Consider the following 27762-nt stretch of genomic DNA (forward strand, 5'->3'; position numbering starts at 1 on the left):
ATCCATTATATTATTGTTCTATACATAATGACAGTATACTGCTAAATTGTCCGGCTGTAATTCCTTCCATCTCCTGAATAACAATTCTTGTTTTCATAACAAGGGAAACACTGAAATTTCCTTTGCTACAAATTCCTTTGATAACCAATCCTCAAAATTGCCACTGAGGCAAAACAATAGAATAAAGCTTCTTATTTATAAGTGCAGAGATGGGGAAAAGTATATGTCCTAAAACCATGCTGTTGGCTTCCTGAACTCACTGTTCTCTCCTGTTATTCTATGCAATTTGTAAGTGATAAAATAAGGACAGGAAAAATTTTCAATGTGCAAAGATCTAAGTGGAGATGTAAACAGAGATGACAGAGTTAAGAATGTTAAAATAACATTTTGTAAGCATTGTATGTTTATGTATACAATAGCCTCAGGTTTACAGTGTGAAGACGGTCATGGGGTTAAAGAAATTTTCATATAAAATCCTTAGCAATACATGGCTACACACAGAATTGCTCCTGAATTCTCAGTTATTTGGCAGTTTGCTAAATGATCCGGTTTGCATCAGAGACATTAATTCAAAGACAGGAAGTTGTTCATCGTGCTTTAAAAGCCAAAAAAAAAAAAAAAAAGAATATATAACAGATCAAATTCATCACTTTCTGGTTGTCATGGTGTGAAAACATCTGTTGTGATGTTGTTTAGTAAAACAGCACTCATTGATACTATGATGAGGAGCTGGTATTAAGAAGTTTCATGTGTCTTTGACAACAGTAATATGACTAAGCCTAACCTGGTAGACTTTGAACAGAAAATAAACAAGTAAATAAAACAGAAGTGAGAAAATAGCTTATCAAAATACTTCTTTTCAGACCTTTAGATTTCCGTCTCAGTGCCCTGGAAACCCAGAGCCAGTATTTGTGGCATGAACAATTGCATTGCAAAAAGAGAATACAGAATGTTCCAAAATTCACTTTCAGTAATGCCTCTACAACACCAATAACTGCAGTCATTAAACGATTATAGTATATGCTTTGGAACAGCTAAATTTTTTAATGCAGGTTAAATCCCATAATTAGACATGCAAATTCTCTTAAATCTGCAATTCTCTAAATGATGCAAATCTTTAGATAAAAACTGAACCCACCAAGATCAGTGTTTCATAAGTAACTATTATTTTATGATAACTTCCATTTGAATTAAGTTAGAGCATTCAGTAGCCTTCCTTTATAATATCATTACTTTCTCTTGCTGCTAAAACAATGTAAATCTAGCCAGACACTAATAGCTGGACTCCATTCTTTTATCACCAATAACAATAAGGTATTGCTTTCACTGTAGTTCATTAATTGCAAACATGAAAATGGTGTCCTTTTAACTTGCAGAAAATAATTGCCTTTGAGAATCCCAAGCCAACTAGAATATGGTAGCCACGTCTTTACAATACCCTCTTCCATTTAGAAGGAATTGTTTTATAACCTAGCACAGTTTTGGCCTCAAGTCCATATTTAATTATTAGCATATGAAAGTCATATTTTGGAAACAGAGCTGTGGAAGCAATATTCAAAAACGTTAAATATCTTATGTTTAGGTTGTCAAAGAAGGGTCTCCATTGAAGTTATGATTGCCAAGGAGACCTGTTTCAACAGAACACTTAAAAGCAAACTGTGCAATTGTATTTTAATTATGAGAACAAAGGTCAATCCAACCTCATTAACTTCAGCTTCAAGGTGAATGATCCATAGACTTCATCAGGAAAGGCAGCCAAATATCATAAATGGGATCATTCATTTTATGGACATTGAAGGAATCCTGTATTATGCACTAAGCTTCTTACTTTAGAGAAATGCTGGTTTTGTTATGGCTTGAATGTGCTGCTAGGCAGTCTTCACTGTATGTAAACTTTAAACCACATGACTTTTTTGTATATATATATTTTATATTTATATATAAAATTGATAGAAATATGCATTTTTTTCTGACAGATCTAAGCAAATGAATAGCTTATGGAATTTCATCTTAAATTGTTTTATTTAGTAAATAGCAAAACATCAATATAAATTTGAGAAACCCTTTTAAGAAAAGGAATTTAATGAAGTCAACGGATTTGTCAATTATTATTAATTCAATTAATTAAATAGGTTCATATGTGCACAAGTAGTCTAAACGTCATCAGTTCAGCACAGTACACAGAATATGGAGGAGCACAACTAAGTGTACCTGTGTAAGGCAACTACAGCAAGTCAGTACCAACAGCAAGTTAAATCAGTGTTGAATTTATCTTAAGTTAATTATTATTTTAATATTATTGTGAGATTTATATTTTTCTCATTCTAGTCTTTACAATAATATGTTGTAGTATTTGATTACATATCTCAGTATCTTTTGTTTAAATACATTAGTCATACAGAAATGTCAGTGTTGTCTCCAGACCGGTTTGAGTTTCCATGTACAACAAATGTTATTATATCAATTGGCGTAAAAGTATAAAAATAAAATAAATAAAATAAAATAATAAAATAAAATAATAAAATAAAATAAAATAAAATATAAAATAAAATAAAATAAAATAAAATAAAATAAAATAAAATAAAATAAAATAAAATAAAATAAAATAAAATCACAGTTATATGTTAAAGGAATGTGGAGGTAATTACTTTATACATAAATAAAGATAAGAAATCTTTACCTTTAAGGGGCTGAAATTCAGTTTTAAGAGGCTGAAACCTTATAGAAGGTTTTCATTATTGATTAGTTAAAGCTGACATTATAAAAGCTTCATGTTTATCAAAGTAATAATAATGTATTTCTTTTTTCATCTTCCATCTGCCCACCACCCATTATGAAGCTAATATTAGCTACTACTTCTTGCTTTTTAAACTGATGCATTTTAGAGCTATGAACATTTATTGCTGAGAACAATTATGCAAGTTTATCAGCAAAACTGAATTACTGAAAAGAAATATGGCAGACTGTATGCCTCACAGTAAAGAGTACACAAAGGAACTCCTTTGACTATTGCTTTTGCAAAGCACTCAGGTATACATTTTGTCTTAATTCTGTTCTCAACCCCCACTAACTTCAAGAACATGAACACACTTGACTGCTTTGCTTCACAATGTTCGGATTGGTCAAATGCTTGAAATAAAGCATGTGCTTATAGGCCATACAGAAAATGAGTTATGGTTTACCTTGACATGTTAGATTGCAAATTATGGGAGTTCAGAAGAAGCTCAGTGAGCTGTGCAACTCGCAGAACAAGGCAGAAAATGGTAACTTGAACAACTATTGCAATGTAAATTGTTCCAACTCATGAATCCAAGTAATTAAAATACCTGCATGCTTTTTTGCATGGACTGAAATTTCCTGGGTAGCTGAAACTGTTCCTGCACATGCTGCACAAACCACCAATGCCTGAAAAGGTTGATAATGGTATTTTGCTTAAGCTTCACTGAATACCAGAACTAAAGAAAACTGAACTTTTTCAAAAGTACCATCACAAGTCCTCCAAAAATTTCCAGTCATATTTAATGCAACTGCAGGAGACTGTTCTCTGAAGCTGTTGTTTAAAAGGCCATTAGCATTGATGTAATAGGTTCTGTAGGTGCCTGCAAGCAAGTACAGCAGGTCAGGAGATAAGTGGCAGCTAGCTGGGGTTTTCAGAACTCCTTTGGAGATAGGTGGAATTACAAGTATATATAATGGCAAATGTATTCTCCACCTGTAAATGTGAGTAGCAGTACTTCCTTACTTTTCACAGATATTAAAATTGCAAAAAATAAGAGCTCTTGTTGATTCCTATTCTCATCAAGTTGGTCTTGCAGCAGTATAATAAAAATTAAAAGAAAGACAGAGAAGGCTACCGACACTATCATCCACTGGTAAACTCATATCTTCTTTACTATTTTTTGATCCTTAAAATAGTAAGATTAGTGAATGGTATTTGGGCTGCACTCCAATAACCAGACCATATATGTATTCACATAGTGAAAATATGATTTGTGAGCAGTTGCACTGTCTTGTAGACTTAAGCTCTGGAAAAAGTTTTAATTTCAGTGTTTAGTGAATGATTCAACATTTATTTTCCACTATATTTAGTAGAAGAATTTGCCATGGTTTGAAAGCTAGATCCATTAAGAAAAATACTAATTAAAATTGCATATAAAACTCATAGCAAGTTAAGTTTATAAATGAGCAGTCAAGAGAAGAACTCTAATTGTATTTATCACTTTCACACAACTCAAATTTGCATATTTACATTGCTGTGAATCTATATACTTGCTTCCTTCTTTCCTCATCTAACATTCTCCAAAATCTCACTGCTGCTGTACTACATCATATTCATTTCCAACGTGGCTTACAAAACTTCAACGTCTATGATAACTAAAGCTATTTACATCTACTTCCTTGAAATATGTCTGCATGACCAGTGAAAACCTTTACTTCCTTTCTCAGCTTTATCCTGTGCGGAGATTTGAATTTAGCAGATACAGCTATTATACTTAGATCACTTTCTAAATAGATGGCCTATTAATATACGGATATAAGGCCAGCTGGTTAAATATAATCAAAATATTTCAAGTCTTCTTTGAGGAAAAGTTACAATCTCACATATGCCATACTTCCTGAAATAGTGAATATCCTACAATTAGAGCTATAGTGAGAACATTTAACTGCTTAATCCAAGAAATTCCTGCCAAGCTATCTTTCTCATTTATAATGGTCTTTGTTAATCTTTCATGCAATTAATATTCCCCACACAATGTGTGCTTTCAATTTTTACTCATCACTAGCCATAATTACATTAGCGCCAGGAAACAGTGAGTCTTCAAATTAAAAGCATGCACAGAATAAAATTGTAATTCACACCAAATATTCTACTACAGTTTAGAAACTCTAAAAAGTCTAATAAAACTCAATTGTTTATTGTTCTTGGTTACTCATGGATAGCTCCAATAACCCACTAAATGAGCTGAATACCATGTTTATTATACCCTACTTTCCATGCCCATGGTCCCTAGTTCACAAAGTGGCATTTACTTTTTGGCACAGCTTCACAGAGGAACTTAGTAGCTGTGGTTAGATACACCTGTGATTTATATTCCTGGAAGTGCAACATCATCTGTAGCTTTCAGCTGATGCCCTGAATAGTCTTCAGCAAGAGGCTGCAAAACAGGCTGCAAACTATTCACCCTGCTGAGGGAGTCGGCAGCAAGCTCTGTGGATGGTCTGACACCTTTCTGGCTGAATGAATCCTTAAGCTCTTTATGCAGTTACCCTGGCACAACCATTCAGCCTGGTAGGAAGTGATTTCTGGAAAGCAAGAGAGCTTGCATTATGTAAGAAAAAGAAATGAGTATGTGCATTTTCAGGTAGGTTTCCATATGTGCCTACTGCCAAAAAAGATAATTATAGCCATTGTCTATGCATACTCCAATAGTTGTACTATGAACAAACTATCAAATCATCCCTTTCCTCCTTTTCTTAGTGGAATAAATCGAGAAATATCTTATCTGTGAACTCCACAGACAGTGAGGCCAAGGGTTTCCTTAGTCTTTCAACTTCCTAGGCAAGTTCTAGGCCCACTATGTGTGTACATAGAGAGTACCTAATGCTGGATGCAATAATGATGGTATTCTCTCTCCTCTGGCAAGATTTCTTCTAGCACTGAAATTTGCATTTGTTCCAGATTTCTAAGACTGCAGTGTTGCCATACTGAGAGCTGTGATAAACATGGAAACATAAAGGAATCTGATGGCAAAATAGGAGAGCATTAGTCCAATTACAAAATAGAAACTTACATCTCTCCTGCATGTCATAATAGCTAAAACTGTGGAAATCTGTATGCTGTAAGGAACTCTGGAGGGAAAAAATGTGAAATATGGAATATTTAGCCTATTTCAGTGGATGATTTCTGGGTTTCTAGTGCAATCATGAGTCCTTAATAGTTTCTAGAAATGCCCACATATTATTTTATTGTTCTTAGAGAATTAGAAACAGTTGCAAACTTGGCATTTTTATTTAGACTTCAGTAAAATCTTGAGCCAAATGCATCACTGGTATACTTTCACTCTATTTAATTACATCAAGTCTGAAGCTGGCCTTTTGTAACTGTTTCCTGACAAGACTTTTTGCAGACTAAACTCGGCAGCAATATTTTTAGTGATCACTGCAAATGCAGAATCAAAATTATGGTACTCAGTGAAAAGCTAGAGCCTTTAGTTGAGCAATCAAATCTCTTTGTTCCAAACATAACTGTTTCAGTCTGATTCATTTTGTTCTATTTAAAGACTAACTGAAGACTTGCAATATTGAAGACTCACTTCAATAAGCTGATGTTATACTTTCCATTAAGGAAGCAGAGAGTGATCTTATACTTCATCTGTAATTTGTAGTGCTAGAAAAGAATTTTGTTTTCTGTTATCAATAATTTCATAATCCCATTCTTTACATAGATTTTTCTTTTCATAAAAACATATCTTTGTATTGTTATCTGAGGCCTGATCCATTCTATTTATCTATAAAGATAGAAAAAACAGCCACCAAAAATAAATAAATAAATAAATAAATAAATAAATAAATAAATATAATCCACACAAACCATATCTGACTGCCATAAAGGACCAACTACCAGCAATGGAAAATCTTAAAAGCTCCTATATTGCTGGTGGCCAATACTGACATCCAATTAGTCAAGCTTAAGCCATTGTAAAGAGGATGAAAGAAATAGGTCAAGCTACCCAAACAATAAGAAAACCATTAGGAAATGCACTTAGCCCACCTGTTTCCTTGGTCAGTCAACTCTATTAACCAGCTAATCAAAGGATTAAAAATAGCACAAGAAATGAGTTTTAAACAGAAGTCTCTTCAGATCTTCCTCCTTCATATCAGAACACCCAGATCTGGACATTCAGTCTGGACATTCATCCTTGTATTTTGGGATCCACAACAGAAAACAGTCTGTGGTGTTGCTTTTTTTTTTTTTTTTAACCATTTCCTGACAAAGCTACAGCCAATGTTAGTGAACCAGTCTTATTAGTTATGATCTATTAGCTGGGCATCAGCTATGGAATAAGCCAACCATACACTGTTAAACCTAGAATAACTTCACTTTTCTCTGATAAAAAAAAAAAAAAATTGAGTAAGTGATGATAAAAACCCAGAACAGTCACCTGCTGTGTGAAAGAACTAGATATCCAGTGTAAACCCCTATCTTTAGTGATCCAGTGTAGAAGAAAACCATAACACAGCAGTTATCTGAATTTGAAGAGCTTATGTGTCAGGAAGGATTCAGGAAAAGGTTTGTATACAGACTTTTTGTTTGTTTTGTTTTGTTTTTGCTGCAGTGCTTCTTAGTATTTGGCCTGCTTTAATGTCCTGAAAGCCAACCAGAAAATAGTAATAGAGGCCTCTCCCAGGGTCAAAAATCTGACAAAACTGCCCCTCACCACATTTCTCTCACGTGCCCAGTCTTACCAAGTGGCACCAATGCTCAATGCCATCCATTGGGAGTCAAAAAGAGCTAAAGCCACAGCATTCTCAAAACATGTTTAGAATTCATCCTGAGTGAATGATGACAACTGCTAAATTAAATACTAATACTAATACTAATACTAATACTAATAATCTCTTAGATCTTGGAGAATTGTCTCTGCAATAACCTGCAAGCAAAGACTACAAAACAGTCTGAGCTATAGCAGAAGAATTCCCCAACATTTTTTTTTTCTACCACTCCACCTGTCACACAGATTGCAACCATTTTGGAAAAGCTGTAAAAAGAATTAAATTGCTTAGGCAGGCTTTGTGTTCTAACTGTAGAATTAAAAATCTCTGTTTCACTGGTTAGACGCTCAAAAAAAGTGCTTTGAAATTGCAAACACTTATCAGGTTTCAGCATAACAAAAGCTTTAAGGACACGGTAGTCATTCTAACACTGTCTCCAATATCCTTCTCTTATTCCAGAAGGCAACAGTGGAAGGAAAGAGCGTTTGTTTTTTTCATTAGTGGGACATACAGCTGTGACAGCTGGAGTGACGTGAGGGCCAGCAGTGCTTCTCAGCCGTGTAACTTTAGACACCCTGAGGAGCATTTACCTACTTTCTAGCTGCTTGTTCTTTTTTTTTTTTTTTTATGGAAAAAGAAAAAAAGACCATTCTATCGTTAGTCCCCATTATGCTTTATAAGTAAATGAGCCAAATTGCGCATTTGGTGATTCTATAAAAAGAGAGCAATGAGGTCGAGGAAATCAGCAGGAACACTATCAAAACATGACACAAACCTTCAGGCTACCAGCCAATTATCTAAGGCCTGATCCTGATGATGCTAAGTTCAGTGGCTCTTCCTTCTGGGTAGTCACACACTCTCAGCTGGAGTCCCCTTGTTCAAGGTCATTAAGGATCAAATTATTGCTTTCAGGAAAAGCCCTGATTGTAGGAGGCACAGCATTTTGAAAGATGTGGACTTCCCTACAGAAGAAAAAAAAAAAATCTAAACTAGAATTTTTCCTCCAGAGCTCAGTTAGGACCAAGCTTATGGATGTTGGAGGGTAGTACAGAGAAGAAAGAGAGATCTAGTGTAGACTAGTTTGTAGAGAAGTTTCTGTACACTAGACTAGTTTGACAGAGGTTTCTCTATGGAGGTTACCTGAAGACACCCCCACACACACAGAACACAGGAAACATGAAAAATACAGCTATTTGTGTACTTGTATTGCATGAGCCCTAAATGTCCTACACAGATCAGACACCAGTGTAAACCGACACATGATATGAGTGTAACTGGATGGGGGCAAGCTGCTTTCTGCCTCTGAGGTAGCAGGCCCACCCCCTTGAACCTCACACACATATTATGGGGTTTACAACCCAAGCTGGTTGGCTGAATGGGCAGCTGTCTGGCACGCCGTATTACAGAGAGCGAGGGAGGAGCTGGGATGCAGCACTGATGCTGTGGGACATCAGAGCCAGTAGGACATAGTTCCTTGATACATCCTGGCACTCTGGCCTCTCCCCTGTGTGTATAACACCTACCTTCAGTGACACACTCCAATATGCTACCGTCTCAGGCAGATACTTCAAAGATCTGTAAAAGTTGTTAGCAGTACTCTACTCCAGACACTATTCCGTATCTCCTGCTGTTACTGTTCTGGCACTCCCCACACAGCTTGACACGCTGCACATGGCAGCTATGAGCATTAGATACTTCACACTTACTCTAGAGAACTGGTAAAAATGTTTTTTAACACAATTAAATGCAGCACTTAATGTCCTCTGGAGGCGTGACCTGTGGAGGGTGTCACGACCACCACAGAGGACTGGCAGAACACAAACTTTCTCTGTAATGATCTAAGTGGCAGAATGCAGCCTGGGGTTAAAACAAGCAAGCACAGAGGTGTCTGTGCATGGCTGGACAATTGTTCCACTGAAATTTTCAGATTTCTATATATGTGCAATTGTATGTTGTTTTGTCTCTTTTTTTCTTTTTTTTTCTTTTTTTTTCCTTTTTAATTAGAAGGCTGACAAATACTGATTTTTCTGTCATCTGGCATATCCAAATTTAAGTATTAAAGGTGGTTGAGCTATTTTGCAGTCTGACGGTACACCCACGCAATTGCAATAAACAAGACAGTTGCTTATTGCATCAGACAGTTGTTTATTTTGGTTTATTTCATTCTTTCTCAGAAACAAAGACAACTTAGGGCTTTTGCTAAAATGATTTGCTGAAACAATACACTGAAACCTAGAATTCCTGTTTGGTTCAATGCACCAAAATAGAAATTATGAAATAGAAAAATAGAAATTATGCATGAACATAATTTCTAAATAAACATCCCAACATGTATTTTAATGCAAATTGTGAGCATCTTTATTAATGTAAATGTGCTACTCTCATGAAAGCAATATGAAAACCAGTTGGTTTTGTCCTCTCTCTATTTCTTAGGTTTTTGTTTGTTTGTTCATTTAAATTAAAACTCACATAATTAATTCTTTGTTTCCATTGGCTACTAGTGATCTGCAGATGTAGTAGGTCCATTCACTATAACATTTGTTAGAATAATTAAACACCAGTGAAGGTAAAACTAACCCAAAGTACATTTCAAGGAGAAATAAGCTCCCAGTTGTGAAAAGATTCCTTCAGGGCACATAAGTTCCAATCCTACACATAATGCAAGTTTCGGAGAGTGAAGTCAGTGAAGTCACATAAACTATGACTTTATGATATTATGATCTTTTGCCATTGAGATTATGACATTTTTAAAAAAGGTTTATGTCACTGGGTGATAAAAAAGAAGTGGGAAGAGCTGAACTCAGCAGCAATAAGCAGTACATTTTTTATGGTAGCAGTTCTAAAATCATTGTGACAAGAAACAGAAACTATAGCATATTATAAGAGAATGGCCCTCTATAGAGAATCTATACACTATCAACAACGTTTTAAATTCTATATGCACTTCATAATGGATGCTCAAAGAGCTTTGTGAAATGAGAACTGATAAATGTAGATAATTTTGTATTTTAACATGCTGATATGCTGCAAAAGGAGATGTACAGTTTTCAAAGCTTCTGGCAATGGAGGAGCAGCATTTATCATTCTGCTTGCAATTGCTTTTTTCAAAATGTGCTAATAAGGTATATAATGATCTCTACCTATGTCTAGAAAATGTATTAGGCTGATACCAAAGTAACCACTGCAAGTATTAATGTAATAATAATAATAATAATAATTGATAAACATCAGAGCTTTTTTTCACTCTGCTTCTATACATGAAGAAGAGTAGAAAATCAATCAGAAATGTCAGTTAGTTTGTAATTCTAATAATTAAATAACAGCATTGTCCCAGCTCTCTGATGCACCATCTTTTGTTCATAAGAGCATAGCATACTTCTGTTGAGAGAAATGATAGATCTGATAGCTCATTTACATTTAAAAAGTATTTCCCAAGGGACAAACCTTCTGGCAGAAACAGAGAAGTTAGAATGTAGTACTTCAAATGAAAAAGTAGTAGTACAGGTAGAGAAATAAGCATTTTTGAATCTACCATTTGCAAGTGCCATGGTAAGATGGCACTTAAACTCTCCTATAATGAAGAAAACATAGAAGTCAAGGAATAGACTGAAGCTATTTGGACTAAATGTCAAAGTTTTAGATTTAAGGATAATATGGCTTATTGCTCTCAGTCTGACATGAACATGAATAGGAGTTCCATGAATTGTTTTACACCAATATATGGTCCTATTCTTGCACTAAGTTCACACAGACAGATTCCCTGCACAGGCAGCCTTAAATAAATTTCCAGGGCTATGTGTTGGCATCTCCTTGTGTAGAGATCATTGCAGAACTAGTACCTGTACACTTGAAAAACAAACATACTAACATACACACACAAAAACAACAACAACAAAAACAACAGTTTGATTGCATGTATTGTTCCTGTCCCTGCTCAAAACAAAAGACTGAAATAGTAGTGCTGTGAATGAGATAATGTTATGCAGAGGCCTTAATATTACCTGAGTATTTGATTTTCTGTGCCAGCTACAGCTTCAGGACTCTGCGGCCTCACTAACAATGTACATCAAAAGTCATACAGGAAATTTTTATTTTTTTGTCTTTCAGCTCTAATTTTTCAGGGGCTTACACTCACATAAGTCTTTCTATCATGGATTTTTGATGATTGCCATTAAATAAAATGGTAGAGCTGGCATTTTCCAGATAGCTTGAGTAAAAACTTTTTCACAAGATACACTAAATAATGACTCTATTTATTAAAAGAAATATAAGATATCTGGAAAAAGAGGTTTATATTTATTAAAGGCAACACATACTCTAAAATGCAGCTGGAAATTGTTGCAATTTTGGAATCATATTTCCCTATTTTTATGTTCTCTCTCTACTCAATGTGTCAAAACTCCAAAATATCAGAAAATCCAAGTCTTATCCCCAGTCTTGATGCTGATATTTGAAGCAGACTGATTTACAGGGATGAAGTTGTATGACTATTTCATGGACATGCACTTATGACACTTCCCATAGTTTCATCATGATCCAGATTTGAGCAGATGTTTTAACCAGAGATTTTCCCTGCTCTGGATTATTTCTTTTACTTTATGGTCAGCTGCAAACTACTCTGAAGTCAGTGTAGTATTGTCTATTTCTTGATGCTTTTAACAGGCATTGAATAGACCAAAACAATAAATAAATAAATAAATAAATTTTTATCCACAGTGGACCATCTATAGAATGTAACAGTGTTGTAAGCAGATCCCTGAGAGTACTAACTGGTACCACAGAATTTACAGTTATTCAAGTGTGATGCTCCTTAACCTGGTATACAAGATGCTAAGCTTTATTTATCCCCAGAAATAAGACAGAACATCTTGGATTCTCTTCATAATGGGCTGCCCAACATCTCTACTTTCAGGTTTGGTCACAACAGGTCAAGCCTGGGCCTATTTCTTTCCAAGCATACCTATGGCTGTGAGGTAGCACCTACGATCTAGTGCCGGAACTTCAGTAGCTGAGAATCAAGAGGGGCAGAGTACTGTGCTGGTATATCATGTAAAAGCCAAGTACTCTTTCTTTCTGCAGAGGAATGTTACAGAAGTCGAGCATCCACATTATTCATAGATGGCTTAACTGCAACTAACATATATCCCAGATAACACTAACACTGATTCTTATTCTATTAAGACTGCCAAAAATGGTGATATTTTACTTTACACTGAAAAATACAGTAATTTTACTGTTTTCACTTTAAACCAAGACTCACAGACATTGCCAGGTGGTGCCTGAGTTAGTGCTTATAGAGGATGTTCAAAGTCAGTCAGTATAAAGAATCTCATTGTAAGTTTAGAGATGACCCTTACAGACCAGATTTCAGGCATGTTATCTAGGAAATGTGATGGAGCCTATACATCTGCTCCTCATGCCATTGCTGTCTTAAATAAGTAAGGCAGTCAGCAGAGCTCCATTTGCAAGCTTTAATGCCTTCTGTTTCTCAGATACTTGGTCAAACACACTCTTGCTATAACTGTGAGGAATTCTCACTATCTTCAATAAAAACTGTGCTTAATTTCCAAAGGATTCAGTTTAATGCCTTGGGAAGTAGTCACAAAGGCTAGCATTAGGCTTGCCTCCCCAGGCCCCACTGTCAACAGTGAAAATAGAGATTTCACCAGAGTTCAAATCTAAGCTCAACTGCTCATTGAAGAAATCTTTTTCTCTCCAATGACTGTGGGGAGAAACAAAGGATTTTAACTTTCTGCATCTAAAGATACTTTATGCAAATTACTCAAAACAGTTATAATATTACTCTTGACTGTGACCCAAAATATTGTGGTTTTATAAAACCACAATACTCTGAAAATAATCAGAAAGTGTATGCATGAAAGATTAATCAAATGTGTGATGTGTGATGTGTCTGTTGTCCTTTTTGCTTCTGCTCTTTGTCTTGTCCCTCTGTTCCTGAGTCCCACTGCCTTTCACCTCAGCTTCACACCTCAGCTACTTCTTTTCTGTCCCAACTTGACTCTCCTTACATGTTCTCTATTTCAGTTTTCTTAATTAAGCACAATCCTCCTATGGAAGTATTGTCAATAAATAAGGGGATATTGGTATAGGCCTACTAGAACATTTGCCATTATCATACCATGAAATGCATTATATTCCTTCTCCTGTTACATATTGTATGTGCTCTTCACAACATGGATTCTTGTTCTCTGTGTTAGTACAGCCAATGACCTTGTTTTATTGACTCATATTCCCATAACCTTATTATTACTGTTAATAATATTGAGAAGGACGATATTGTTAATGATATTAATAAGGAGCACATTGATAAAGAAGATAATATTGACAATCTAATAAATAGAGAACATTCTCTTAAAAAAAAAAAAAACTCTAAATATTTAATTACTAAGAGTATCATTTGTCTATATTTAGATGTCTGAAATATGGACAGTTTAGCTCCTATCTTTTCTGAACCAGATATACTTTGTAAAGGAGAACACAAATGATAGCATTACACAAGGGAAATTGTTCTTGTCTGCATCATCGGGAAAAAAAAAAAAAAAAGTAGTTTTATAAAAGTGTCCTTCATAGTTTAAGTTGGTTAACAGAAGATGTAGCTTTTAGCCAGTAAATTCTCAAACAAAACAAAACAAAACAAACTAAACAAAACCAAAACCAAAACCAACCAAACAAAAAAGAAACCACTAGGCTATTTTCACACTTAATTGCATGTATATCCCTAAATTAGTTCATCAGCAGAATGGCAGCTTATACTTAATAAGCAAAACATCTGTTAAAACTGCAATTTATCTTTGAAAAATACTTCTCAGTGCAACTGAAAATGATAAATATGCAAAGGCAAAGCCAAGTTCATAGTATCATGTCTAAGTCTAACTTCACATATGAGGTTCAGTTCCAATAGCATAAAATGTGAGATGTTTCCAGACAATGGTTTTATATTTAGGAAAGCAGATGAATAGTTTTGAGGCCTGCATGGATATTTTCCTGTCTCAAATATCCCAGTGAGATCTTACTATCTTAATTCTACATTTAATTTAATATGCATCATTATAGTTACAGTTAAAAGCCAGTATCCATTATATAGAAACAAGGCTCACCTCTTTTAGCACTTGATCGCTTTGTGTGAATGAGGAAATATCTTTATTAAAAGATATGACTAACACAAACAAATTAAAATATGCTATCATTTGCTAATGAAAATTGTATCTCCCGTAACTGTTTTTACTATTTGTTTTTTAAAAACAGCAATGATCACAAGTTGTGTCAAAAGAAAATATAACTTTAAACATATTTATGATGCACAATTGAAAAAAGGAGAAACAGAAAACCAAGAAAGAGAAGGTATAATTAATTATGATGAGTCATATGAAAATATTGATTTAAGGTGAATAAAATTGAATTAAGAATTTTAATCTGTTCTATGAGTGATGTGTCAGCCCCTGAGCAGTTCTACTGCAGTAAAGTTCCCGAATTATTATGAAACAGTCATAGGCTATAGACATCAGCCTATGATTATTCAAGTATCACATTGAAGAATGATTGTGTAGCTTGTGAAATGTGCTGATATTCGAAACCAGAAAAGGTTAAAAGGCAAAACTGTTTTTCAAGGTAAATCTTAGAAAAATACAGTTTTTAAAAAAAATCTGTTAAGATGATTTTTGTATGAAAATTTAGAAAAACAATCATTTTCAGCTTGCTTGCTTGCTTTCTTTATTTCATTATCCCTTTCTCTCCATAACTTTTTAAGCTGAAAGAAAAGTAGTACAAAATAAAATGTTTCTAGTTTCTATTAAAAAAAAAAAAGAACCTGAAAGAACCTGGATATTTTCAAACAGCTTTTAGCCCTTTCCCTCCTGCCTTTGGCTCTTCTAAGTGAAAATCATTTTACATTTAAAAGGAACAAGTGAACAAAACTCAACACTAAGCTCCTAGGTTTGAATCCTGTAATTTTTATGCTAATAACTACTATACCACTATGAATGAAATGAAATTTAGGTCTATTCGTTTTGCTTAGTTAATTATTATATATATATATATACATATATATACCTAGACTGAATACACACTGAAAACTGTCTGTACTTTCTAAATTTTCTATTCTATTGCTAGTTTAAACCTGTACTGGTTTTACTGGGCCTATACCTCCTATGGAGTAACAGGAGTAAATGAACAGAATACTTCATGATGATTACATTATTATTATTATTATTATTGTTGTTGTTGTTGTTGTTGTTGCTGCTGTTAGTATTATTGTTAATATTTTATGTCTGCCCACTGCTATTTTGGCCTCCTTTCAGATGGAATACATTTCTTTGAGGATACAGAAGAATCAAATATGAGAAAAATAAAATCCTCACTGAATAGCTGACTTTCTTGAAAGATGGCCATCATACTATGTACATTTGTAATGAGAAGAGCTCTGTGTGAATTCTCTCTCAATGTCATGCTAGCTTTGTCTTTTAGGTACACCAAAGTGGTAGCAAGAAAGAAAATAATCAGAGGATCGTCTCTATGGTAAAGTAATAACATATGGAATTACAGGTTCTACCAGTGCTTTTATAGTATCTTGTACTTGCTTATGGCAAGAACAGATTAAAAAATATTTAGTGCAAAATATTAATTCAAGGTATTACGTATTTTTATCGTCTAGACTACTGAATCATAGAATCATAAGATAGTTTGGGCTGGAAGGGACCTTAAAGATCATCCAGTTCCAACCTCCCTCCCATGGGCAGGGATATTTTCCACCAGATGAGGTTGCTCAAAGTCCCATCTAACCTGGCCTTGAACCAGGGATGGGGAAACTGCTGTGGACAACCTGTAACAGTACCTCACCACCCTCTGAGTAAAGAATTTTTCCTTCTATCTAATTCAAATTTCCCCTCTTTTAGTTTAAAGTCATTACTCCTTGTCCTATCACTACACTCCCTGATAAAGGATCCTTCCCTGGCTTTCCTGTAGGCCCCCTTTAGGTGGAAGGCCTCTATAAGATCTCCCTGGAGCCTTCTCTTCCGCAGGCTGAACAATCCCAACTCTCTTGGCCTGTTTTCACAGGAGAGGTACTCCAGCACCTTGATCATGTTTGTGGCCCTCCTCTGGATTCATTCTAATACTTCCATGTCCTTCATGTTCTGGGGGCCACAGAACACAATACTCCAGTACTATGTGACAGCCAAATAGAAGACTCTTAGGAGAGGGCCAGAGAATAGAAGGCACTTAGCAAAAGTCAGTGTATTATAATCCTTTATCTTGTTTGTCGGGACAAAACAGACCAACATTCAGAAGGGAACATAAAACAAGGATCTCCTTTGATTTGAACAAACCAAGATGAACCAGGTTGAGAAATGTTAGTCAGAAATGCCAATAAAACCAGGACTGCCAAAACTTTTAAAGATTCCTTTTACTGTAAGCATTCTTTGAATTTTTGTAGTATTTTAAAAGTAGGCTAGTCTAAATCTGAAAAAAAAAAAAAAGGCAAACCAATACATCAGTGGAAGAACAGTAAGTCAATGTAATTGGATAGTAAAGTAATACATAGTAATAAATATCATAGGAGGAGAATTACATAGAAAGACCTTTTTTATTATTTTAAATCAATTTTAATTTTTTTTTTAAGAGACAGCCTACAATAACAGTACTGGGATCTATTACTGAGAAATACTACAGTAATTTATTTTTAACAGTAAGAGTCTGAAAAGGAATGAATGGTGGAAGATGATATGCCTTGAAAATTTAACTACCGTGCTTTTTCTTTCACTTGAAAGACTTGAATGATTGATCTAATTCTTCTAGTATCCCCCAGATTCTAGTAGCTGTTGACAGTCCCAATATCCTGTCCTCACCTATGTGTCCATGCTCAAGTATGCCTGAGAGGCATCTGGCATATGGTCATCCACAAAGCTTTAGCTATGACCTAATTACATTATTCACAGAGATGTTTTGGATGTGCCGTTTACAAAAATAAATAAATAAATAAATAAAACCACTTCCAATGCCTTTGACAAAGTCCTCTAATTATCATTCTAGCTCCTGTGGTTTGTGGTTTGTCTGTACTACTTATCCTGTGACCATACAAGGACTCTGTTTCATTCTATTTATACTCCTATAGCAAAATATGGTGTGGTTAAAGAAAGAAAGAAAATCCTGGGATACTCAAAACCTGGGATCTCGAAAACTTGGACAGATCTGGAGCTTCGTCCACAATGCAACAATCAAGCCACACATATAATGTCCCAGGCATGATCCAAACCTAAGGCACTACTGAAAATTACAGATTTTTACCAACAGAGTTTTTATTGGGGTACACTTGTAAAATTGGAAGTGTAAATTGGACACAAAGAACTGTTTCCAAATCATGTTGCTTCTTCTCTGTGGATTACCACATATTCTGTACTTAATTTCCAGCAATAATATCTAACGTACCCAACAGATAGGATGCTCATTGCCTTTTTACTGCTGCATCCACAGGTTCCAACATCCAGACAGCACATGCAAACGTATTACTTACTTCAGTGGACAAGCATGTCAGTCAAGATTAAAATTTTCTTTGGGAAGGAAAACAATAGATGGAGAACAGATTAGAACTGCTGAGTGAGCCTGCAGTCTAGGGTATTCTATATAGGCAAGAGTGCCCAGACGTTTTTTCAGAGTTCAATGTCTGTCATGAGTGTGCCTTTTAAAGAAAAAAAATAATGAAGCCTCCTAAAAGATCACAAGTAATTTTTGAGAGTGTATGTGGTGGAAAGAATGCACATTAAGCTGTGCCTATCACTAACATCAAGAGAAACAACTGACAAATTTTTTTTTTCTGAGTATATCAGCCTGAATACATCAAAGCATACTAGTCTGACCCCAATAAGATTAAAGTACAATTTAAACATACACAGTGTAATTCCTGGTAAAAATGCTAAAAAGATAATACATTAGCTTGAGAGCGCTAAAACTGCTATCATGAATAGCTTGATGAATAAGACTACAAGAGTTCTTTGTTTTCCTCAGTGAAACAACACAAATTTTCTTAAACATCTAGTAAAGAATAACCATAAATAAAATAATAATAAAAATAATAATAAAAAAAAAACAACAAAAAAACTGTTTTGGTCAAATCTACCTGAACATACATTCCTAGGGGGTTATTGATTATCTCTTAGCCTATCTTTCATTAAATTGGTCATTAAGTTTGTTACTCTGGAAATCTAACCCACTTAACATGTTGGCCCAAGTCAGGCTTTTGAGCACCCTATAGTCGTTCAATTAGAACTAGTTAACGTGAATAAGCTTTTAATGAAAAAGAACCAAAACAAGATTATGAGGTCCAACATCTAATCCAATTACTGAAATGTTCTCATAGGAAAGATTTATTCTTACCATCTTAGCAAAATACTACTGATAAAACATTTTATTTGAAAAAAAGACATAAAAATAAATTGCTTTGCTGGCCCACCTAGGCTTAAAGCCTGAGGAATCAATATTCCTGTGGTTTATGTGTGTTATAACCCAACAGTTGTTCTTCTTTTACACTGCTGAACTGCATTTTGAAAGGTTTGTGAATTATTAACCCTGAGAAATAGGCCTCTGACTTCTGATACTGTCCGAGGAACCTGATTTCCTCCAGATTTAATATATTATTGACTTACAAGACAACACAAAACAAAGATTCCAGTTAAAAGAGTAATATTTTTTTCCAATATTCTTCCTAGAGCAACTTACAAAGAGAAAATCAATTTTAGAAAATGTCTTAAATGGAGTTTTATAACTGATAAACAGTCAGACGACTTTGTCTTGGACTGAAACAGACGAGAGCATTCTATTCCCATTCAGATTGCTTGACATAGTTTGTGCTGACCATGGCATCTACATAGGAAAAATGACTCAGTTATTAAATGACTCAGTTATTATAAAAACTCTTTTTAAGTGTATGAATATATATCAGTGTGTTTTTACACTGTCCACACCATTCTTTCTCCTACAAACCTCTATTATGCTCTATTCAGACCCTCAACTATCTTGTCTGCAAAGGTATCTAAGAATATCTTGCCAACAGTCTGAAAGGCCATTGACTTCACTAAAAGCACGCATACAGAAACATCACAAGATTCAGAAATGCATACATTATACTGACTGTAGCTTTAAAAAGTGGGGATAAGAATGGAACTTGTAGAGAACTGTTAGTCACCCTTTTAATGCATATTAATCACCAACCTTCACTACTGATCATCTTAGATGTATAAAAAGCTTCTAAACCACAGGAAAAAACACATATTATTTAAAAACACAAGCCCTTGATCAAAAATCACTTTATTTCTTCATTCGATAAGAAAGATTCTCATGAACCACACAATATGGTCTCCCTTTAGCCAGCAAGGATAATTCCCAGATGAGAAAGAGCTGGTCACTTTTCAGTTCTAGAGCTTTCAAAGAGTAGATTATCCCTGCATGAAATCTATAGAGCACATAGAAAATCAAAGAGTAACAGCTTTTCAAAATGATACGTTTCCACTTTGGAAAAATAGCAACATTGCAATTCCAACCTTGGGTTCTGTTTATCCAAAGATTTTATAAAGCACCACAGCATGGAGATTACAAAAGCTACTTTACTATAACTCTTATGTAGAATTTGTCTGAACCTTTTACTAACACAGCAGTCCTCATGAGGTATTTCGAGGTTTGTTTGATGGTTTTTCTTTACGATCATACACTTTCGTAGACAATACTGCCACAACATAGAATCATAGGATTGTTTGGGTTGGAAGGGACCTTAAAGATCATCTAGTTCCAACCCCCATGCCATGGCCATACCTTACAGGTTGCCTAAAGCCCTGTCCAGCCTGGTCTTGAATACTTCCAGGAATGGGTCATCCACAGCTTCTCTGGGCAACCTGTTACAGTGCCTCACCACTCTCATGGCAAAGAATTTCTTCCTTATATCTAATCTAAACCCTTTTAATTTAAAATTGTTACCCATTGTCTTGTCACTACACACCTTACAGAGTTCCTCCACGTCTTTCCTGTAGGCCCCCTTTAGGTACTGGAAAGCCACTTAAAGGTCTCCCTGGAGACTTCTCTTTTCCAGGCTGAACAATCCCAATGTTCTCAGCCCTTCTCCTCATAGAATAGGTGCTCCAGCTCTCTGATCATCTTTGTGGCCCTCCTCTGGGCCTGCTCCAACAAATCTATGTCCTTCTCATGCTGTAGACCCTCAAGCTGAACACAGTACTACAGATGGGGTCCCATAAGAGTTGAAAGGAGAATCACCTCTTTTGACATGCTAGCTAAGATTCTTTTGATGCACCTCTGGATACCTAAGCCTGGCTGATCAGCCTTTTTCAATCCTTAAGTTTTTTAAATTAATGAATTGTCTGTATTTTACCCATCTGAAGCAACATATGGGTACCATCTCCAACTACAATATAATCCAAGACCTATCAATTGAAAGACCTGCATTACAAATTTTTTCAGGCCTAAGCCAGATCCAACACAAACAGCTGGAGATTTAAACCTAGTTTAGTTTCTTCTACATGTTACTATTCAGTTTACTGATGCTTCTGCTTTTTTTTTTTTTTTTTTTAAACTATCTCTGTTATTTTAATCAATACAAAGAGGAATTCAGTAAAACAGTAAATACAAAGTTTTAAAGGCTGGCTGAGAGCTCCAGACTTAACTTCCAAATGATAAGAACTCGTGCTAGTTTTAACATATTAAAGTTTTATGTGTATTTTGATGTTCTAAAATTTATAAGCAAGTGATAATAAAGATTTACAATAGTAAAGTATGTAATACTACCATTCAAATTTTTTATTTATTCTTAGATCTGCCCACAAAGTGAGAAACACCACTATATTTAATTGATTCTCCTGTCCTTCTAACATAATATGCATCTGTAATTATTAAGTTTTCTTTAAAGCAGTTCTTGCTGTTAAGCTTCAGTAAAACTACATGACTTGACAGTAAGCTAGCACTTACACTTGTGTGTAAATAAAAAAAAAAAATAGTTCTATAACTGGTCCTATACTTTCATAAACTTCAAAATTGTACTATTTCATAGCAATATTATTTGTATTAGAAACTGTTGCTGAACACAATTAGAAATTGAAACTACACAAGTAGAAATTATTGTTGAATGCAAAAATTTAACAGGTTGATTCACAATATGAATAATCAGCAAAATTCTGAATACTGAAATGCTATCTCTCATTTCACAATATAAATTGACACTACGGAAAACTTCAAATAAATATGCAAAAGGGCTAAAAGGTTTAGTCCAGCTGACTGATAGATATAACTCAATAGGCATCAAAGGAAGAATGCTGTGGTTTTAAAATGAAATATAGAAAAATCATAGGATTATCTACATGTGTGATTCACATCACATTCTGTATTGAAACCTGTAGAGGAGCTTGCCCTTTACTAGAAAACAGAAAAAAATCCTATATACTTCTTCTTTATGCTACTAATATTTTAAGTGCTAGCTTTCTGCCATCTATCGCATATATTCAATGCTACACCAGCAAAGTGTTTACTTGTCAAATTATTGAACAAAATCTGGTATGTTGCTTAATTTTTCTTTCAAGAATATTTGTCATCTTAAAATGATGCCCAGAAAGTACAGAAAAACAGCAGATTATTTTGTCAGTATGTGAAAAGAGCAAAGAAAGAGAATCTATAAATCTGGCTGATAATTTTGTAATTGATTTTGCTTAACATTTTACAGCCTTTAAGAGAGAACCACAGTATCCTAGGTTAAATCATACAAAAGTATTTGAAAACTGCAGTACTATGGGCATTGTTGTTTGTTTTCATAGTTTGTTTTCATAAATCATTTTTTAAAAATGATAGAAAATTTCTTAGACACTCAGTACACAAACTCATTACACAATCAGTATCTGCACAAGAAATATAGCTTTATAAAACTTTGATGTTGTCATTGGATTAGTACTAGAACTAGAACTATTCCAGTTCTTCATCTACTCCTGTGTAGGAATTCAAGTAACCTAGGTACCAAATAGGCACCATCTACATGCCATCTTTTATTGATAAATTGAGACTGACTTCAAAATCTTCTTTTGTCTTCTGCAACGATACTGTGCACGTTCCATTGGTTCCTTGTTTGACATTTACTTTTTAAAACACCACAATTCTCGTTACAGTTAAGAGTCTTTAGCCCATTTTCACAATCCATTGACATTTAAAATTGAATGTTTAATATATCAATCAGAGAAATCATAGCTGTAATTGTAAGACCTAGCCTAACATTTCACTCGAAGAAAGTTACCTTGAACTTTTCTGCTGGCACATTATAATGCCAGATCATACCAGCTGAGCAATATAGTATTATATTCACTGGCAAAATATCAGGTTTTATCTAGATATATCATTACCCTTTCACTGTAGGACAAAACTGGTCTCATAACACATCTATGACACTAGATGTAGATAAAACAAAAAGCCAGGGAACAAGACGGATCATCAGGGCCCTCTCAACCCCCAGGGCTCAAGTGGTAGCCTGGTTTCCCACATCACACTGGCCTGTCTCAACAAGCTTTCCCCCAAGACAATGGTCTGGCACAGCTGGGATTGCATATGCTAAAGACAGTCCCCAGGAATCAAAATTAAAAAAAAAAAAAAAAAAAGAAGGAAGGAAGGACCATGTTTGGGCTTCTCTCTGCTTAATCCTCCGACGGTATTCCAGTAGAATTTAATCTCTTAAACATTTCCATATGCCTGCATGCCACATCCCATGGCATATTATACATATTCTGAATTTCACGTAGTTCTTATGTTACCTCATGCTACTGACACTTTAAAATGACTCCCTCTACCCAAATGCACACACAATTACAATTTTGCCTTGGGTTGCTGAGGCCTGGAAGAAACAGAGGGAATGTATGGGAAATTATTTCTATCTCTGTTTTGATGGCAGTACAGAAACAGTGCTAGATACCAGTATTCAGTAATTATTTGCTCTTTTACAATATGCAATGTATAGCTATAACAGCACAAAGTATGTAGATCAGCCAGACCATCTCTTCTGCATGCACTTGGGAGGTCAGTCACAGGGTTAGAAAAGGGAATTTACTAAGTGGCTTCTGGAACAATTTTAAGAATTATTGAAAAATCTTTTTACTACTATTTAAAGAATAGTCCTCCACCCTCTCTCTGATCTTTTGCTGGCATAGATTTAATGCTATTATTAGAGAAAGAAAATGATTTATAAATTCTTTTTTGAAATCATTTCATTGTGAAGTAAAACATGGAGAGCATGTTATTCAGGAATGCTTTTGCTTTGATGGGATAGCACAGATGTAGGACTATGTACAGCTGTATGCTTTTTATGCTAAGGAACTTAAAACAGCTCTGCAAACTTTTGCTGCAGAATATATACTGTGGTATGCCACAGCATGATTAAGGTCTCACAAAAGGTTGAGGAAAAGTCCAAAGGATAGTGCTTATACTGGTAAGCATCCCAGAACTCAATTACACCACAACATATGGGTTTCACTGAACAGCATGATAGCAACAACATGTCATGACACCTTTCCTGTAAATCTGTAACCAGTGATAATGAACATGCTTGATATCAGGTACCACTATTTAAAGGAGTATAATCATTTCCATTCTGATAGTTATTACTGGTTTTAACTATGAAATACATATAATGAGTGAATTAAGGCACCAGCTGTGTATGCAAGGTGACAGACAGAACATCTCTTTTTGTGCAAGCTGTTTGGAATACCTACTGCTTCTCATAAGGGTGCTTATATTTTTTTTTTCCCATATACTAGGAAAGTATTTTATACCCTTTCATGATATTCCCTCAGTGCTGCTCTCCCAAATTTCCAGTGATGTTTTCTCTGTAGGCTGTGTTTGTAACTACTGTATAATTCCATAAGTAATGTCAGAAGGCATTGCCTTCAGCAGGCTAAGCCCTAACAACTGAACTATAAGTCACTTTCCCCGATTTTTCCTGTCAAACAGAAAAGCTTAAGGCTACAACACAGACCAAGAATATCTCTGAAAGCTCACACACATTGTCACAGTGGCAGCACTGTCATTCCTGAAATCCATTTCTTATTTTTGGATACCAGGGCAGACCTTGGCACTTTTGGCAGCTTTCACTCCAAACCTTTGTCCTTCTGCTCATGCTCAGGTCATGAGTTCAAAAAGCTCAGCTGTGATATACCATAGACTTACATTGATTTCACTATTTCACTCAGAGTTCAGCATGTGTGGAATCAAGACATTTGAAACTTTGCACTTTTAAGCATTTAGATACTATTATGGTATAATAACGTTTTGACAGAAAGAAGAAGAAAAAAAGAAAAAAGAAAAAAAAAAAGCCATGACCAAATCATCCTTCCTGTAATGCACATTTTGATATTGCAGTTTTCTCAGTCCAGGCATCTTAAAAACAACACTATGAAGAGGGAATATTTCATTTGTGTTGATCCTGTGGTCTGTAGCTTCCAAATACACAGTGATAAAGGAAGGAATAATGGAATTCTCAGGTAAAATAAATACACTGTTTAGGGCATCTTAATCACATAGCATATGTGATTAAGATATATTATATATTTTCACAAATATATTTACCTGTGCAACTTGCTCTAGGGAACCTGCTTTGGCAGGGAGGTTGGACCTGATGATCTCTTGAGGTCCCTTGCAGTTCTGTGATTCTGTGATTGTGTGATTCTGTGACTATCTTTTTTCTTTTAGAAGGAAAAAGAACAGAAAAAAATACATTATTATTATTTAAATGTAATTTATATTTTGAAAAAAAAAACACATAACTATCATTTTCTAGTTTGAACTAGATATTGCAAGAGAACTTAACATTATTTTTATATCAAGCCAAAAACATGAAATTAATTTAGCACATGCTTGCTAGGAAAACATCCAAAAAATTGAATGGATAAAGAACTAAGGAAAGTGCCATTCATCTTCGACTGTAGTTGAGCTATGCCATTGATAAAAACTTGTACTTTGAAACTTTTTGCAATCAGAACCACGCAGTATCAAATTTCCAACAGACTAAAACCAAACCAAAATAAACATTCCTTTCAGAGAAACAGACTGTTAAACTCAAGTGCACCATATCTAACAAAAATAATTTTTATAAACTAATACTGAATTGTCTTGAAATTTGACACATTTCTTAACTGCAAGATAAACTAATTGATACCATTTGTTTCCATATTTTTTTTTATATCAGAAATTCAGACCCTGAGCAAGCATTGAATGGCTTAACCTGATAAAAATGTAACCTATTAATATATAGCAATATTACCTGACTCTGTCTTAAGGATGGCTGAACGATCCATTTCAACCAAGGTGACCTTGCCAGCAGCCTCTCTATGGGGACAGGTGGTAGCTACTTACTCCCAAGTACTCCTGCCTCTTCCCTCCACATTTTGTGGCTGGAAGCATTTTGGATACAATAAACACTCCTCTCTCACTCAAAGTTTGATAGTAATAAGATTAAATTAAAAACTCTCTGCTACTTTCACATAGCCCACATTTTTTAACAACCTCCCCAGCATTCTTTCAATGAGTGATATTGGAATCTCCCAAAGCACTCATCCAGAGGCTGACCAGAGTGAACGTGTATGCCTAACCTATACATTTTAATATATATCTTATTGAACCACATTATCTAGAGTACTGAGATGCTCTTGTAGCCACATTAACCTTAACACAAGATAAGGTACTGCACTATGACTAGAGGTCTGTCGGAAGTAATTTGTCTTGTTTTGACCTGTCATGAGATCACTTAATGGGAAACTAAATAGCCCACAAAGCTTAGCACCCTTTCAGACGATTCAGCTGTTTGTGGTCACAGCAATGTATCCTCTTGTCTGAGACAATGCCTTCTAGGCACTTCACTTGCTCACTCTTTGGTATGCTTTGATCTTCACTTTGGTATGTTTTTATGCATATTCCCCCAAGCCTTGAAGGAGCATGAACCGTATTTTCTAAAATGAAAATGGCAATTGCTTTAATTGGTTTTGTTTGAGATCTAACAGATGGACATGCAAAACATTTAATCCTGGAAGGTGACTGACTGGAAGACCTCAGGAACAGAGTGAATGACTTAGTCTCTGATAACACATTGTCACAAGCCTCATAAAGAAGCAGAGAAAGTGTCAATCCAGAAAAATCAAAACAATGAAAGTGGTGGAAATAGCATCACATCTTTCTATTTATGAGCAAAGAACAACTGGATAATTACTATCGTTAAATAAAGAATAAAGTTTATTGGCAATCAGTTTTTGTGTTTTCCTCTCTGACAGACTGAATATGAATGAAAAAAAATGTGTTGTTTTTCTGCTGTTTCTTTGCATTCTTTCTAATTACAAGTAGTACTGCTGTAAAGAGTCTAAGACTGTTTAGACTGAGAGTCTACATTTAAACCGAGGAAAACTGCAGTGCAATTAATGACCTCACTTGCTTTTCCAAGCTTCTGTTCTTACCTACATTTCTTTTCCTCAATAACTGAAATACTAGCAAAGGAAGGAGTAATTCTGTTCCTATCCTATTGCTAGCTTATTACGGTCTCTGTTAAGACTGTCAGTGAAGAAACCAGTATAACTCATTACAAACACCTTGAGAAATTCTGTCACTTCATGTAACATTTTCCTATGCTACCTTTAAAAGAATTACCACCAGAATATAGAATGCCTTCTCCCAGGTAAAACTTGCAAAATATCGCTGCTATCTAATCTCAGAAAAAAAATAAAATAAAATTGTCAGACAGAAGCTAGATCTGTACTGGTAAACTGAATACAACTAGGGCATGTGCTCAGATGCTGAAAGGTCATTGCTTATGTGATTAAATTTTTGGAACAGCCTTTGGCATGCTTATGATTCACAATTATACTCTCCCAAGCAAATCCCAGTTGGCATTTCTCAGGTAATGTTTCCAAAAAGTGGTAGAGATGAAGCCATGCCATTTTTGGCACACTTCTTCTGGAATAGTCCCTGGGCATTATGCCATCAGGGTCACACCTGCACACTCATGTCTACCCCCAAGCAATGCAGAAGGCATGCCATTGGGATATTTAAAAACATCCTGTTTCTGAGATCTCTCATTTTTCATGACAGCCTCACTCAGGCAGTGAGGACCAAGGTGTCTTACCCAGGAAAGAAGTATGTTTAGTATCACCCAAAATGTGGTAGGGAAGGTGAGAGAAGGATCTGACTGACTGAATCATCCTCACTATCTATGCTGAGCTTGTGGGTGTTAGACTACCA

The 27762-nt window shown here is 35.1% G+C and overlaps 1 protein-coding gene across 2 annotated transcripts in view; it reads right to left on the reverse strand.

The window, feature by feature from the left end:
• Nucleotides 1-27762, reverse strand: part of LOC310894699 (uncharacterized protein) — a 364639-nt gene that overhangs the window by 164439 nt on the left and 172438 nt on the right. The window contains exon 5 of one of the 2 annotated variants that reach the window (XR_014580105.1): nucleotides 25105-25220. The exons of the other annotated variant lie outside the window; for it this stretch is intronic. The gene's annotated coding sequence lies outside the window, so the exon portion shown is untranslated. The remainder of the gene's footprint in view (nucleotides 1-25104; nucleotides 25221-27762) is intronic. 2 annotated transcript variants of the gene reach the window in all.

Source organism: Anser anser, assembly GCF_964211835.1.
Source record: "Anser anser genome assembly, chromosome: 2".
Classification (NCBI taxonomy): domain Eukaryota; kingdom Metazoa; phylum Chordata; class Aves; order Anseriformes; family Anatidae; genus Anser; species Anser anser.